At 47.5% G+C, this 13179-nt stretch overlaps 1 protein-coding gene across 2 annotated transcripts in view; it reads left to right on the top strand.

Annotated features, from left to right (window-relative positions):
* Window positions 1-755: 755 nt before the first annotated feature.
* The window catches only part of LOC124615688 (UDP-glycosyltransferase UGT5-like), a 162296-nt gene continuing 149872 nt past the window's right edge, over window positions 756-13179 (top strand). For both annotated transcript variants that reach the window (XM_047143721.1, XM_047143720.1), the window contains exon 1: window positions 756-861. The gene's annotated coding sequence lies outside the window, so the exon portion shown is untranslated. The remainder of the gene's footprint in view (window positions 862-13179) is intronic.

Here is a 13179-nt window from a genome sequence, read left to right as displayed (position 1 = left end):
GTCTGGTGCCCAGTCTCTGGACGGTTTTTTAGGCGGTTTTCCATGTGCCTCGGCGAATGCGGGCTGGTTTCCCACATTCCGTCTCAGTTACACTATGTCGGCGATTGCTGCGCAAACACTGTCTCCACGTTCGCGTACACCATAATTACTGTACCACGCAAACATTTGGTGTTACTCTGGTCTGGTGTGAGACATTCAGGAGGGGGTCCACAGCCGGTGGGGTGAGTGGACTTGTGTAGCCTGTTGTGGGGTTGTGAATCACTGAGGGCTACGGTGAGGACGAAGCCTCTCCGTCGTTTCTAGATCCCCAGTTCCATACAATACAATACAATACAACATTACACTTTAACGTACCGTCGTTGATATGCTGGTTAAACACGGGGCCGAGGCTCGAACTGGGATAGGTGGAGAAAAAACAATCCAGGAATTCGTCTTGGCGAGACTGCACAGGGATTTGAACCTCGACCTTCCCGGGACCTACGCGCGAGGTTGTCCAGCAGGTAAGTGGGCGTATCGCATTTCACTCCGCCACCACGCTGCCAGGCGCTAAAAGTGCCGCAGATCGTTTCAGCTGCGGCGACAGACGAGAGGCGCCGGCGGCAGCTCATCTGCCCGCCGCCGTGATGAGGCGGTTCCCCGGCCCCTCCCACAGAGCGTGTTGCGTAACGGCGCGCCTGCGCACTGAGGGCCCACGTGGCCCACGTGGCCTGTGCGACGCAGCCGCCTTTTTTTACACGAAGATACTCGACGGTGGCGGGTCAGTGCGGCGCCGGCTGGCTGCTACGTTTTGGCTGCGCGCCCGCGGCGAGGCGAGGCGAGGCGTGGACGACGCGAGGCGTGCTGCTGCTGGTGGTGGTGGTGGTGAGTGCCGGCGCGAGCGCGCGCGCTAATTGTCTTCATTTGTCTCCACCTCGCGCGCAGCTGCCAGCGGTGACGTCACTGCGAGGGTGTTGTGTCACTCGTTTCCGCATCTGCACTACCAGTAAACTCACACCCGAGTAATCATTAGCAATTCTTGTTACTCTGCCTGCTTTTCGCGTAGTTTCCGACAACACACTGGTTGAGAGGCTATGACAGTGATGCCAAACACTTTCGGAGTGCCTTTTCCGCGACTCCTGCACCGTCATCTTCTTCACATCGTCATCCGTTAGACATAAAATGCTACTTTGCTGCCACTGTTGATTCGAAAAGGACGAGACCGGTGTTTTTACTTCTTCTCGGCGTGACACTATGGGGGACGTAACACATGCCCGGGTAAGAAACGCCTGGAGACTGAAATCGCCCCAGCGAGTTCCAAAGCAAGCATCACTGGACTCAGCATTCCCCTTAATTGGTTTTGGAACCAAAGGAAAACGCAAACACGGATGGTCGCCCCTCCAGAATGCGAATTTGGCGTCTTCACCACTGCAAGCTGTGTTCACACGGAAACGCTAAACAGCTCCTCCTCTTGAGACTCGTTGCCGCTGGCCGGGCAGTTGCTATCTGATAAGCTGACGGATTTGTGAGACCCGTGAAGATAGTATTCTAACTCGGGTGTAGAAACCGGATGACTCAAAACTCACGCGCCCGTCGATCATAAATGGTTTTCGAAAAGATATTTACGCCAGTTGACTGTATATAATGTGTTTATTTCACTACCTAGATTTCGGCCTCGGGGCATTTTCAAGTGTTACTATGTGAAAAAAAATATAGTGAAGCTCTGATTTAAATCAGATGTCCAAAACACAAATGTAAACTTCTTTTAGCTGTAGATAAACGTTAAATATTATTGCCCACATTAACTGATGATTATAAACAGACAAATGAAGCTTACACTTACGTTTCGATCGTCTAATTTACATAACAGCTTCACAACATTCTTCGAAGATGTATTTCACACAAGTCGGTCGATTTCTTTACGTTGTAACAATTGGAAGCGGCCTTGCCGCAGCTATAACACCGGTCCCCGTCAGATCACCGAAGTTAAGCGCGGTCGGGCTTCAGTCGCACTTGGATGGTCTGCCGAGCGCTGTTGGCAAGCGGGCCGCACCCAGCCCCTGTGAGACAAATTGAGGAGCCACTTGATTGAGAACTACCGGCTCCGGTCTCGTAAACTGATATATGGCGGGCAGAGCGGTGTGTTGACTACATGCCCCTCCACAATCGTATCCAGTCACGTCTATGCCTGGGATTGTGCAAAGGGCCAAATAACGTGTCGGTCAGTTTCAACTTAAAAATGAAATTTATTTTACTTTAATAACATATTTACAAGCAAAGCCGCACATAGCCGAACCTTTACAACTACGAGTTTCAAACTCCAATTCTTTCACGCCTGAAGGCCACCAAACAAGAAATCTTAAAAGCAAATGCAGTTATTGCAAATTATATATACATATATCACAGCTTGGCTGAAAGCCTCAAGGCAAAAATGGATAGAGGAACATAAACAAGATGCAATACAAACGGCTGAAGGCCCACGATAAAATTTTCAAGATATTAAAATAAATTACCATAACCTTTCCAAGGCAGAAGTCCGCAATGTTTTTGCTTAAAGGGTAATTTTAAGAATAAGATTTCAAGCGGCTGAAGGCCCACAATTAATTTTCCAAAATTATATATATATATATATATATATATATATATATATATATATATATATATATATAAGCCTTGATTTACATAAAACACAGTAAAACGAAGAATTTTTTAAATCATTGGCTATGATAGATTATAAACAGAGAATTTAACACCCGTAAGAAAGACAGTAAAGATAACGGCACTCAGAAGCCTCCAGGGGGTCGGTCTACACTCGTTCACTTAGGTGAGACAGGAGGCATTGAGCCAAACTAAACTTGATCCGTCAGTAACCCAACCAGGGGACAGCCACGGACCGACCGACAAAAGGACTTGCCTGCCACCAATCGGTACATTAGAACTGAAACTCAAAATGTTACGGACGTGATTATCCAGAATCAAATACGTACATGTAATAAGCTGTCAAAACTACACACCACGTTGGACAGCGACAACAGGTGAGAAAAGGACACTGTTTGAAATTACGTTAGTGGTCAGGGTAGGTAACTAGAACACTAACGGCCACAACGCAGAAAATTCCGCTGGTGCACTTCAATTGCAGTCAACCAATATTGTTTATTCCACCGCATGGCGGCTAAATTTTACCACTACAAACACTCGGTGTTGCTCACAGAGAAACCTCCCCAACAGCGAACCACCGAAACGAACCACACAACATGAATGGATGTGGCTTCGGTACTTAAGACACCACTCAACCTTGACATTCTGGCTCGGTGAGCCACGAAGCTCGTAGCGATCGGACAGCTCCACACACGCCCCGACACTGCACAGGGACCGCCAGCGGACGCAGCCGACCGCGCCGAACGGAGTTACCCCCCACCCCCCTGGTCCGCACCAACCGATCGACTGCCCGCAGAATGCCGACAACGTCTAGAATAGTCGTCAGTGAAAATATCGACAACTACACACACAACCTGACAAACACTTGCTCAAAGACCTGAACGATTCCCAACAGTAACTAAGCACGTACGAAGACAAATCGGGAGTCGATGTACACACACAGTCGACACATGAACGACCGGCGAGCCAAAACGCGTCGTCCGGTAGGACGACCGACCGACGACCCACCAAGACCGTGGCCCGGCTCAAGTGAAGCGTGGCGACAATGGTGGGGCGAGCCATGTCGACTCACACCTCCCTGTTGCTCCACCCCGACTGCACCAGTGCCTCACTGCAACTCCCCGACTGGCAGGTCCGGACTGCGCTCCACACGCGTTCCAATTGACTAGCCGCCCGAACTCGCGACCCGAACTCGCTTACGACAGACAACCAACGGAAAGTCATAGCAGTCGAGCAAAGATACTACGAGAGGGGATATATCGATACACGCTGCTAGCGCCGCCCACGGTCAAGCAAAGCAACAACTTAGTGACACCCGTAATTTAAATTAACGTAGTGAGGTGATAGTACGTTAAAAACAGGGTGTAAAATACGTGATGGCGGGAATACGAGCCACGCACGGCTCAGTACCAATGAGATGAAACTATTGCTCCGCCAGAAATGTAGTTGTATTTCAACCTCTTCCTCTCAGAGTAGTACTTACAGCTCCCTCTAGTACCTGCTATCTTAACATATGTCCTACCATCCTGTCCCTTCTTGTTGTCTGTTTTTTCCATAAATCCGTTTCCTCGCCCATTCTCGGGAGAACCTCCTCATTCCTTACCTTATCAGTCCACCTGATTTTCAAAGTTCTTCTCGAACACAACACTTCAAATGCTTTGATTTTCTTTTTTCTGGTTTTCCCACAGTCCGTGTTTCACTACCATGCAACAGTTTGTTCCAAACGTACATTCTCAGAAATTTCTTCCTCAAATTAAGTCCTGTGTTTGACACTAGTAGACTTCTCTTGGCCAGGAATGCCGTTTTGCCAGTGCTATTCTGCTGTTGATGTCCTCCTTGCTTCGAACATCTTGCAACATTTTACATCGTCGAACGCTTTCTCCAGATTACAAAATCCTATGAACGTGTTTTGAATTTTCTTCAGTCTTGCTTCCAACCAACCACAACATCAGAATTGCCTCACTGGTGCCTAAAGCCTAACTGATATTCATCTAACACATCCTCGATTTTCTGTTTCATTCTTCTGTATGTTATTCTTGTCAGAAACTTGGATGCTTTGGTTATCAAGCTGACTGTGCGATAATTCTCGCAGTTCTCGGCTCTTGCAATCTTCAGAATTGTGTGGCCGACGTTTTTCAGAAAGTCAGATGGTGTATCGCCAGACTGATGCATTCTACCCTCCAATGATTTTAGAAATTCTGACGGGATGTTGTCTATCCCTTCTGCCTTATTCGATCGTAAATCTTGCAAAGCTCTTTAAATTCTGATTCTAATACTGTATCCCATATCTGTTCTATATCGCCTCCGTTTCTTCTCCTGTCACGTCATCACACATATCTTCCCTCTCATAGAGGTATTCAATGTACTCTTTCCACATATCCACTCTCTCCCCTGCATTTAACACTGGCATTGCCATGAATGTTAGCAACCTTTCTTTTAATTTCACGGAAGGCTGTTTTGACTCTTCTACATGTTAAGTCAGTCCTTCCAACAATCATTTCCTGTTCGAGTTATTCACATTTTTCCTTCAGCCATTTCGCCTTAGCTTCTCTACACTTCCTATTTATTTCATTCCTAAGTGACTTTTTCTGTATTCCTGAATTTCCATGAAAAATTTTGTACTTCCTTCTTTCATCGATCAACTGAACTATTTCTTGCGTAACTCATGGTTTCTTCGCCATTACCTTCTTTGTAGCAAGTTTTTCTTTCCAACTTCTTGCACTTTTTAGAAACATTTATTCCTCTTAAGCTGAACTGCCTACTGAGCTGTTCTTCATCATAGTATCCATAGCCTCAGGGAACTTCAAAGTATCTCCTCATTCCTTAGTACTTCTGCACACCTCTTCTTTGTGCATTGATTTTTTCCTGACTAAACTCAAACTTCAGCCTACTCTTCATCACTGCGAAATTGCGATCTAAGTCTGTATCTGCTCCTGGCTGTGTCTTACAATCCAGTATCTGATTTCAGAATCTCTGTCTGACCATGATGTAATCTAATTAAAATCTTCCCATATCGCCTGGCCTTTTCCAAGTACACTCCTGGAAATGGAAAAAAGAACACATTGACACCGGTGTGTCAGATCCACCATACTTGCTCCGGACACTGCGAGAGGGCTGTACAAGCAATGATCGCACGCACGGCACAGCGGACACACCAGGAACCGCGGTGTTGGCCGTCGAATGGCGCTAGCTGCGCAGCATTTGTGCACCGGCGCCGTCAGTGTCAGCAAGTTTGCCGTGGCATACGGAGCTCCATCGCAGTCTTTAACACTGGTAGCATGCCGCGACAGCGTGGACGTGAAACGTATGTGCAGTTGACGGACTTTGAGCGAGGGCGTATAGTGGGCATGCGGGAGGCCGGGTGGACGTACCGCCGAATTGCTCAACACGTGGGGCGTGAGGTCTCCACAGTACATCGATGTTGTCGCCAGTGGTCGGCGGAAGGTGCACGTGCCCCTCGACCTGGGACCGGACCGCAGCGACGCACGGATGCACGCCAAGACCGTAGGATCCTACGCAGTGCCGTAGGGGACTGCACCGCCACTTCCCAGCAAATTAGGGACACTGTTGCTCCTGGGGTATCGGCGAGGACCATTCGCAACCGTCTCCATGAAGCTGGGCTACGGTCCCGCACACCGTTAGGCCGTCTTCCGCTCACGCCCCAACATCGTGCAGCCCGCCTCCAGTGGTGTCGCGACAGGCGTGAATGGAGGGACGAATGGAGACGTGTCGTCTTCAGTGATGAGAGTCGCTTCTGCCTTGGTGCCAATGATGGTCGTATGCGTGTTTGGCGCCGTGCAGGTGAGCGCCACAATCAGGACTGCATACGACCGAGGCACACAGGGCCAACACCCGGCATCATGGTGTGGGGAGCGATCTCCTACACTGGCCGTGCACCACTGGTGATCGTCGAGGGGACACTGAATAGTGCACGGTACATCCAAACCGTCATCGAACCCATCGTTCTACCATTCCTAGACCGGCAAGGGAACTTGCTGTTCCAACAGGACAATGCACGTCCGCATGTATTCCGTGCCACCCAACGTGCTCTAGAAGGTGTAAGTCAACTACCCTGGCCAGCAAGATCTCCGGATCTGTCCCCCATTGAGCATGTTTGGGACTGGATGAAGCGTCGTCTCACGCGGTCTGCACGTCCAGCACGAACGCTGGTCCAACTGAGGCGCCAGGTGGAAATGGCATGGCAAGCCGTTCCACAGGACTACATCCAGCATCTCTGCGATCGTCTCCATGGGAGAATAGCAGCCTGCATTGCTGCGAAAGGTGGATATACACTGTACTAGTGCCGACATTGTGCATGCTCTGTTGCCTGTGTCTATGTGCCTGTGGTTCTGTCAGTGTGATCATGTGATGTATCTGACCCCAGGAATGTGTCAATAAAGTTTCCCCTTCCTGGGACAATGAATTCACGGTGTTCTTATTTCAATTTCCAGGAGTGTACATTGCTTCCTCTTGTCGTTCTTGAATAAAGTATTCACTGGCACTAGGTGAAATTTATTGTAGAACGTAATTGATGTTTCTTCTCTCTCATTCCTAGCACCAAGCCCATATTCTCCCATAACCCTTTCTTCTATCGCTTCTCCTACAACTGCATTACAATATCACATGACTATTTGATATTCTAATCCCCTTACGTACTGAATTACCCGTTCAGTATCGTCATATACTGTACTTTCTCCATCCCCTCATCTTCGTCTTGCGACGTCGACATGAATATCTCAACTATTGACGGTTCTAGTTTGCTGTCGATTCTGATGAGAACAATCTTCTCACTGAACTGTTGACAGTAACTCACTCTGTTCTTTCTGGTGCTACTGATATCATCTTATACTCATCCCACCAGAACTCATTGTCTTCTTTCCATTTCACTTCATTGAATCCCCCCTCCTCGCGACTATATTAGATTGTGCCTTAGCATTTTCATTTTCATATTTTCTAGTTTCCCTACCACGTTGAGAATTCTGACAGTCCACGCCCTGATTCGTGGACCATTGGTTATTCAATCTCCCTGAATCCAAACGGGGGACTAATCCTAAATCTTTTTCCAATGGAGAGATCATCATGACACGTTTTCAATTACAGGCCACATATCCTGTGAATGCACAGTACGCGTCTTTAATGCAGTGGTTTCCATTGCCTTCTGCATCCTCATGCCATTGATCATTGCTGATCCCTCCGCCTTTAGGGGTACTTTCCACCACAAGGCCAAGAGAGTGTCCTGAACCTCAGTCTACTCCTACGCGCTCTTTGACATTGCCGTTGGTGAAACGAGGGTGACTCCTTATTCCGGAAGTCTTTGGCCCCGTTGCTCATGATCTTTACTAAAAATTGAAGCGGTGGTGGTGTTCAAACCTGGGACTGTGAAATTTTTTTAGTAATCAGTGACACTACACCTAGACCAAGGGTGGCGGAATGCTCAGAATCAAAAAAAGTACGAGGGCTGTTTTTTAAGTAAGGGCCGTTTTTATTTTTAAAAAAAGATACAAATACTTTTGTAAAAAAACTTTTATTTTCTGATTCTGCACACTTTTACCTATTTTTCTACATAGTTGCCTTGTTTATTTAAGCACTTGTCATGCCGTACAACTAAGTTTTTAATTCCCTCTTCAAAGAATTCCGCCGCCTGCTCCGACAGCCAAGAGTTCATGGCCGCTTTCACTTCATCGTCGTCATTGAAGCGCTGTCCGCCAAGATGGTGTTTCAGTTACCGGAAAAGTTGAAAATCGCCAGAAGCAAGGTCGGGGCTGTATGGTGCATGGTCGAAACCTTCCCAGCCAAACGAATCAATCAAATCCCGAGTCTTTTGAGAGGTGTGAGGCCTAGCGTTATCGTGCAGGAGCAAAACTCCTTTTGTCAGCATGCCGCGCCTTTTGTTTTGAATTGCTCTGCGGAGCTTCTTTAGTAGCACAGTAGGCATCTGAGTTGATTGTCGTTCCTCGTGGCATAACGTCCACTAGCAAAACACCGCGCCGGTCCCAGAACACAGTTGCCATAATATTGCGCTTTGACAGCGTCTGTTTGGCTTTGACCTTGACGGATGAGGTTGTGTGTCGCCATTCCATCGATTGTCGCTTGTTTCCGGGAGTGATATGGGATACCCATGTTTCTTCTCCAGTGACAATTTGACTCAACATGTCATCCCCTTCTTCCTCGTAACGAATCAAAAAGTCCAATGAAGTGGCAAATCTCTTCCCTTTGTGGTTCTCTGTGAGGAGTCTGGGTACCCACCGAGAACACAGTTTCTTAGTCCGCAGCTCGTGGTCGTGCGGTAGCGTTCTCGCTTCCCACGCCCGGGTTCCCGGGTTCGATTCCCGGCGGGCTTAGGGATTTTCTCTGCCTCGTGATGACTGGGTGTTGTGTGCTGTCCTTAGGTTAGTTAGGTTTAAGTAGTTCTAAGTTCTAGGGGACTGATGACCATAGATGTTAAGTCCCATAGTGCTCAGAGCCATTTGAACCATTTTTGAACACAGTTTCTTAAAGTTTAGGTTTTCAGACACAATTTTGTAGAAAACCGATCTTTAAACTTGTGGAAATTCCAAAGAAAGAGTGGAAATTGTGAATCTTCTGTCCTCACGAATCTTTGTTTCGACTGCAGCCACCAAATCATCAGTAATCACAGAGGGCCGGCCTGAGCGTTCTTCGTCATGGACGTTTTGACGGCCATTTTTAAACTCTCTAACCCATTGACGCACTTTACCGTCACTCACTGCATTCAAGCCGTAAACTTCTGGTAACTGACGATGAATTTCTGCAGCTGATAGGCTTCTCGCGGTCAAAAAACGTATCACTGACCGTATCTCACACGCGGCGGGCGATTCAATAATCGTAAACATTATAAAGCAGCACAGCGATGCGTACACGTCAGCTACAGATCTGCAGCTTGCATCAGTGTGAACGGGAAGGATGCCGGCAAGTGGCGCGGTGGCTTGTTGCGGCGTCCGCGCGAACTACGGGACTATACGCGCGAACGGCCTTTACTTAAAAAACAACCCTCGTATTTCAAGTTGTTGTTGTTGTTGTGGTCTTCAGTCCTGAGACTGGTCTGATGCAGCTCTCCATGCTACTCTATCCTGAGCAAGCTTTTTCATCTCCCAGTACCTACTGCAACCTACATCCTTCTGAATCTGCTTAGTGTATTCATCTCTTGGTCTCCCTCTACGATTTTTACCCTCCACGCTGCCCTCCAATACTAAATTGGTGATTTCTACTACTAAATTGGTACTAAATTGGTATTTCAGGTGTGTGATGTAAATAGTGTGCCGTTAATCGCTTGAGCATTGGGGTGCTATTGGCATTGCGACAGTCATGGAAGTCACATGCGGAGTCCAGCTCGGTCGAACATCTCCAAGTCATTCACTGAACGCGACGCAATGTAAGGCCGCTGGCAGCTTCGTGAAATGTTCAGGGCTCTGTTGTTCATAGACTATTCCAACAACGCCCAATCAGAGGTTTGGCACCCAGAGGGGTCAGTCAAATACTTCGACAGGCTAAGCCAAACGTCAGTGTTCGACAGTTCTTCGAAGTAATAAGTGCGTAACTTCATCCCAGTTTGAGTTCCCATTGATGCAGATTCCACGAGACTCACGCGATCGCTCCCCATGCTCGACAGGCCTTTAGCTTGTAGAGTGAGGGCAGCCACGCTTTGGTCTGGAACGAGGCGAAACTCCTTAATCTTCCCTCAAAAAGTGATGTTTTGGGAAAAGCAATCGCCGTGAGAGAGATGGTTTGCATTTTGGTGAATGTACAGACCACCATTCCCACCTGGGTGGCATTTATTTATCTGCGACAACTTTGATCCATTGTTCCAAGCCCGTATGATGGCGCAGCACGTAGTGATTGCATACCCACTAGCGAACGGCTGCGCAGCTGTGGTAGCCGGCCCAGTCTCTCGACGTCAGTCGCAAAGTTAGTGCTTAGAGTCCATTTGAGGATGCGTGTTCACACTCTCAGTACTCTTCCTCAGACAAACTTCGCGCTGACACCCAAAGCAGCAGCTGTCAGGCACTCAGGTCGGTACCAAATGTTGTGTGTCGGTAGGGTATCAAGCGAAACACCGATTTAGTTCGTGCTGTGTGCTGTCGTCCAGCGGAACGGGCGTAAAAATTGATCAAAAGCAACACGAAAACTACGGAGCACAGGAAAAGAGTATCTGTGAGTAATTACACTGTAGAACTCGCGTGGGTGAGTTGGTATAGCGTGACGTCTTCGCACCAAACGTTCCGCATTTAAATCGCACTGATGATACTTTTGTTTAACTGTTTACTCTTGAAACTGTTATATAGGAGAACGTTTTCCTGACATGTAAAAGGACTTTGTAGCAATGTTCTTTTGGCAGCCTGCTTTTGATTCGTTAGTTGGAAGTAGCAAACCTACGTATAGAGTACATTTGTATAGATAGGTGTGGTGTTCTGTCGGACATGTGATGAAGGAGCTACTGCGTTTGTAGTTTCACAGAATAAACACAAACAATTGGAACAGTAGAACAAAGAAACAAATGCATCACACTTGCGGAAGTGTTAATAGTAATAATAATGTCGTCGTTGGAATATGAACCTAGGACTCTTTGATATGACGATCTAACGCTCTATCAATGTCCTCACAGAAGCTATATGCTTTCCCTGTGCTCCGTAGTTCTGGTGTTACTTTTACCTTTTAAGCCCCTTCTGCTGGACGACAGCCCATAGTAGGAACTAAATCGCATCTTTGGTTGACACTCCATCGACACACAATGTACGGTACCGTTATGAGTGTGCGACGCCTGGAGGTTTGAGTCTGAGGGCAGCTCTGCGGGGAGGCTGGCCCCCACTTCCCCCCGAGCTCGCAGGCGCCGTCACGCGTCGCTGCAGAGTTGCTGAGGACAACACCGCGTTACTTTTGCTGCACAGTTCACCCCAGTCACCAAGTGTGGTGGCACTCCATCCGGAGGTACATGGTTCTTACATCGTTGGTAGCAGACAATTTTCATCATCGAGAGACAGAAATGGATTATTAGTGACACTGAAGCTACAGTTATAAGCATGCACTGGGTTGTGTCCCATTTCGAAACAGAAAACACACGACACAGATCCAGATGAATAAGAAAAGGAAACTGTATGCTGAAGCACTTCTTTCCAAGAGGCATCGGAGGTTGTTGAATACGGCTTTTTCTATCACAAAAAAAATGACTCTGAGCACTATGGCACTTAACATCTGAGGTCATCAGTCCCCTAGAACTTAGAACTACTTAAACCTAACTAACCTAAGGACATCACACACATCCATGCCCCAGGCAGGAATCGAACCTGCGACCGTAGCGCTATCACTAGAACTTGCGGCAATATTCTGACTTAACTGACAAGTCTTTCGCAGTAACTGAGTAAATGACTCACCCCCTTGTCGAGAATCCATTTGTCGGCTGGCACGTTACGCTCGACAGCGGCCTACTCGCTGCTCGTGAGCGACATGCTCCGTGCCGACCACGTGTTCTGTCCCCCAGCACCACCACCAACCCGTACCGCCAGTAGGAGACTCTGGAGAAGGACTCTTGTACCGTGTAGAGGCTTCCTGCCAACATTCCTAGAGTACACGAACCACTACGAGCCCAGAAACGTTTTGTTCCTCACCAGTATGCTTCTCATGTAACAGCAAGACACAGTTAGGAAGACCTTGGATTACACCAAACTATGAGGACTATAGTTTGTCCGGCACGTCATCTGTGAACGGAAGAGGGACAGAGTGGAAAGATATTTTGTCATCTGTGGTCGCTGCAGTATGACTAGCAGAGTGCGGGCTTACAATCCCCTTTATCTGAGACTATAATCGCGACCATATGCACATTCGATATCAAAGGCGAGAATATTTAGGATATCAGTGCATATCTCGACTGAAACAAATCTCGAAACCTACCAAAAGCAACTTTTATATATGAGGGTGCTAGTCTTTTTATACGACACCCATAGTTCATCAACCTTACGTGCGGTCATGCCTTGTCCGGAATGTCTAGGTATTCTTCACTGCTCTAGATGCATCTTTCATCTACTCTATCATGTACTTTGGTGCAACAGATCGTGTGGGGTGAGGTCATTTGTCCGTTATACCGTACACGTGTCCAATTGTGGAATCGGACAGAAAGGCCATTACAGGCAGTGTCTCTTATTTACTCGTTCGGCATATACAGAGGAAATCATTCTTACATTAATTACAATATACTTATACAACTATGGTAACAATACTCTGCACAGGTGCTGTTATAATACTATACAACATTACAAATACTCTCGAGCCACTTTAAGGCCGAGTCACTGAGTCTGTGTATGTCTTTCAAATCACCATTACATCCGCACACTTCACACATGTGTAAATGGTCCATTGTTTGGATTTGGCTCAAATGGCTCTGAGCACTATGCGACTTAACTTCTGAGGTCAACAGTCGCCTAGAACTTAGAACTACTTAAACCTAACTAACCTAAGGACATCACACACATCCATGCCCGAGGCAGGATTCGAACCTGCGACCGTAGCGGTCGCTCGGCTTCAGACTGTAACGCT

Source organism: Schistocerca americana, chromosome 5 (assembly GCF_021461395.2).
Source record: "Schistocerca americana isolate TAMUIC-IGC-003095 chromosome 5, iqSchAmer2.1, whole genome shotgun sequence".
Classification (NCBI taxonomy): domain Eukaryota; kingdom Metazoa; phylum Arthropoda; class Insecta; order Orthoptera; family Acrididae; genus Schistocerca; species Schistocerca americana.
This window is presented reverse-complemented; position numbering and strand designations above follow the sequence as displayed.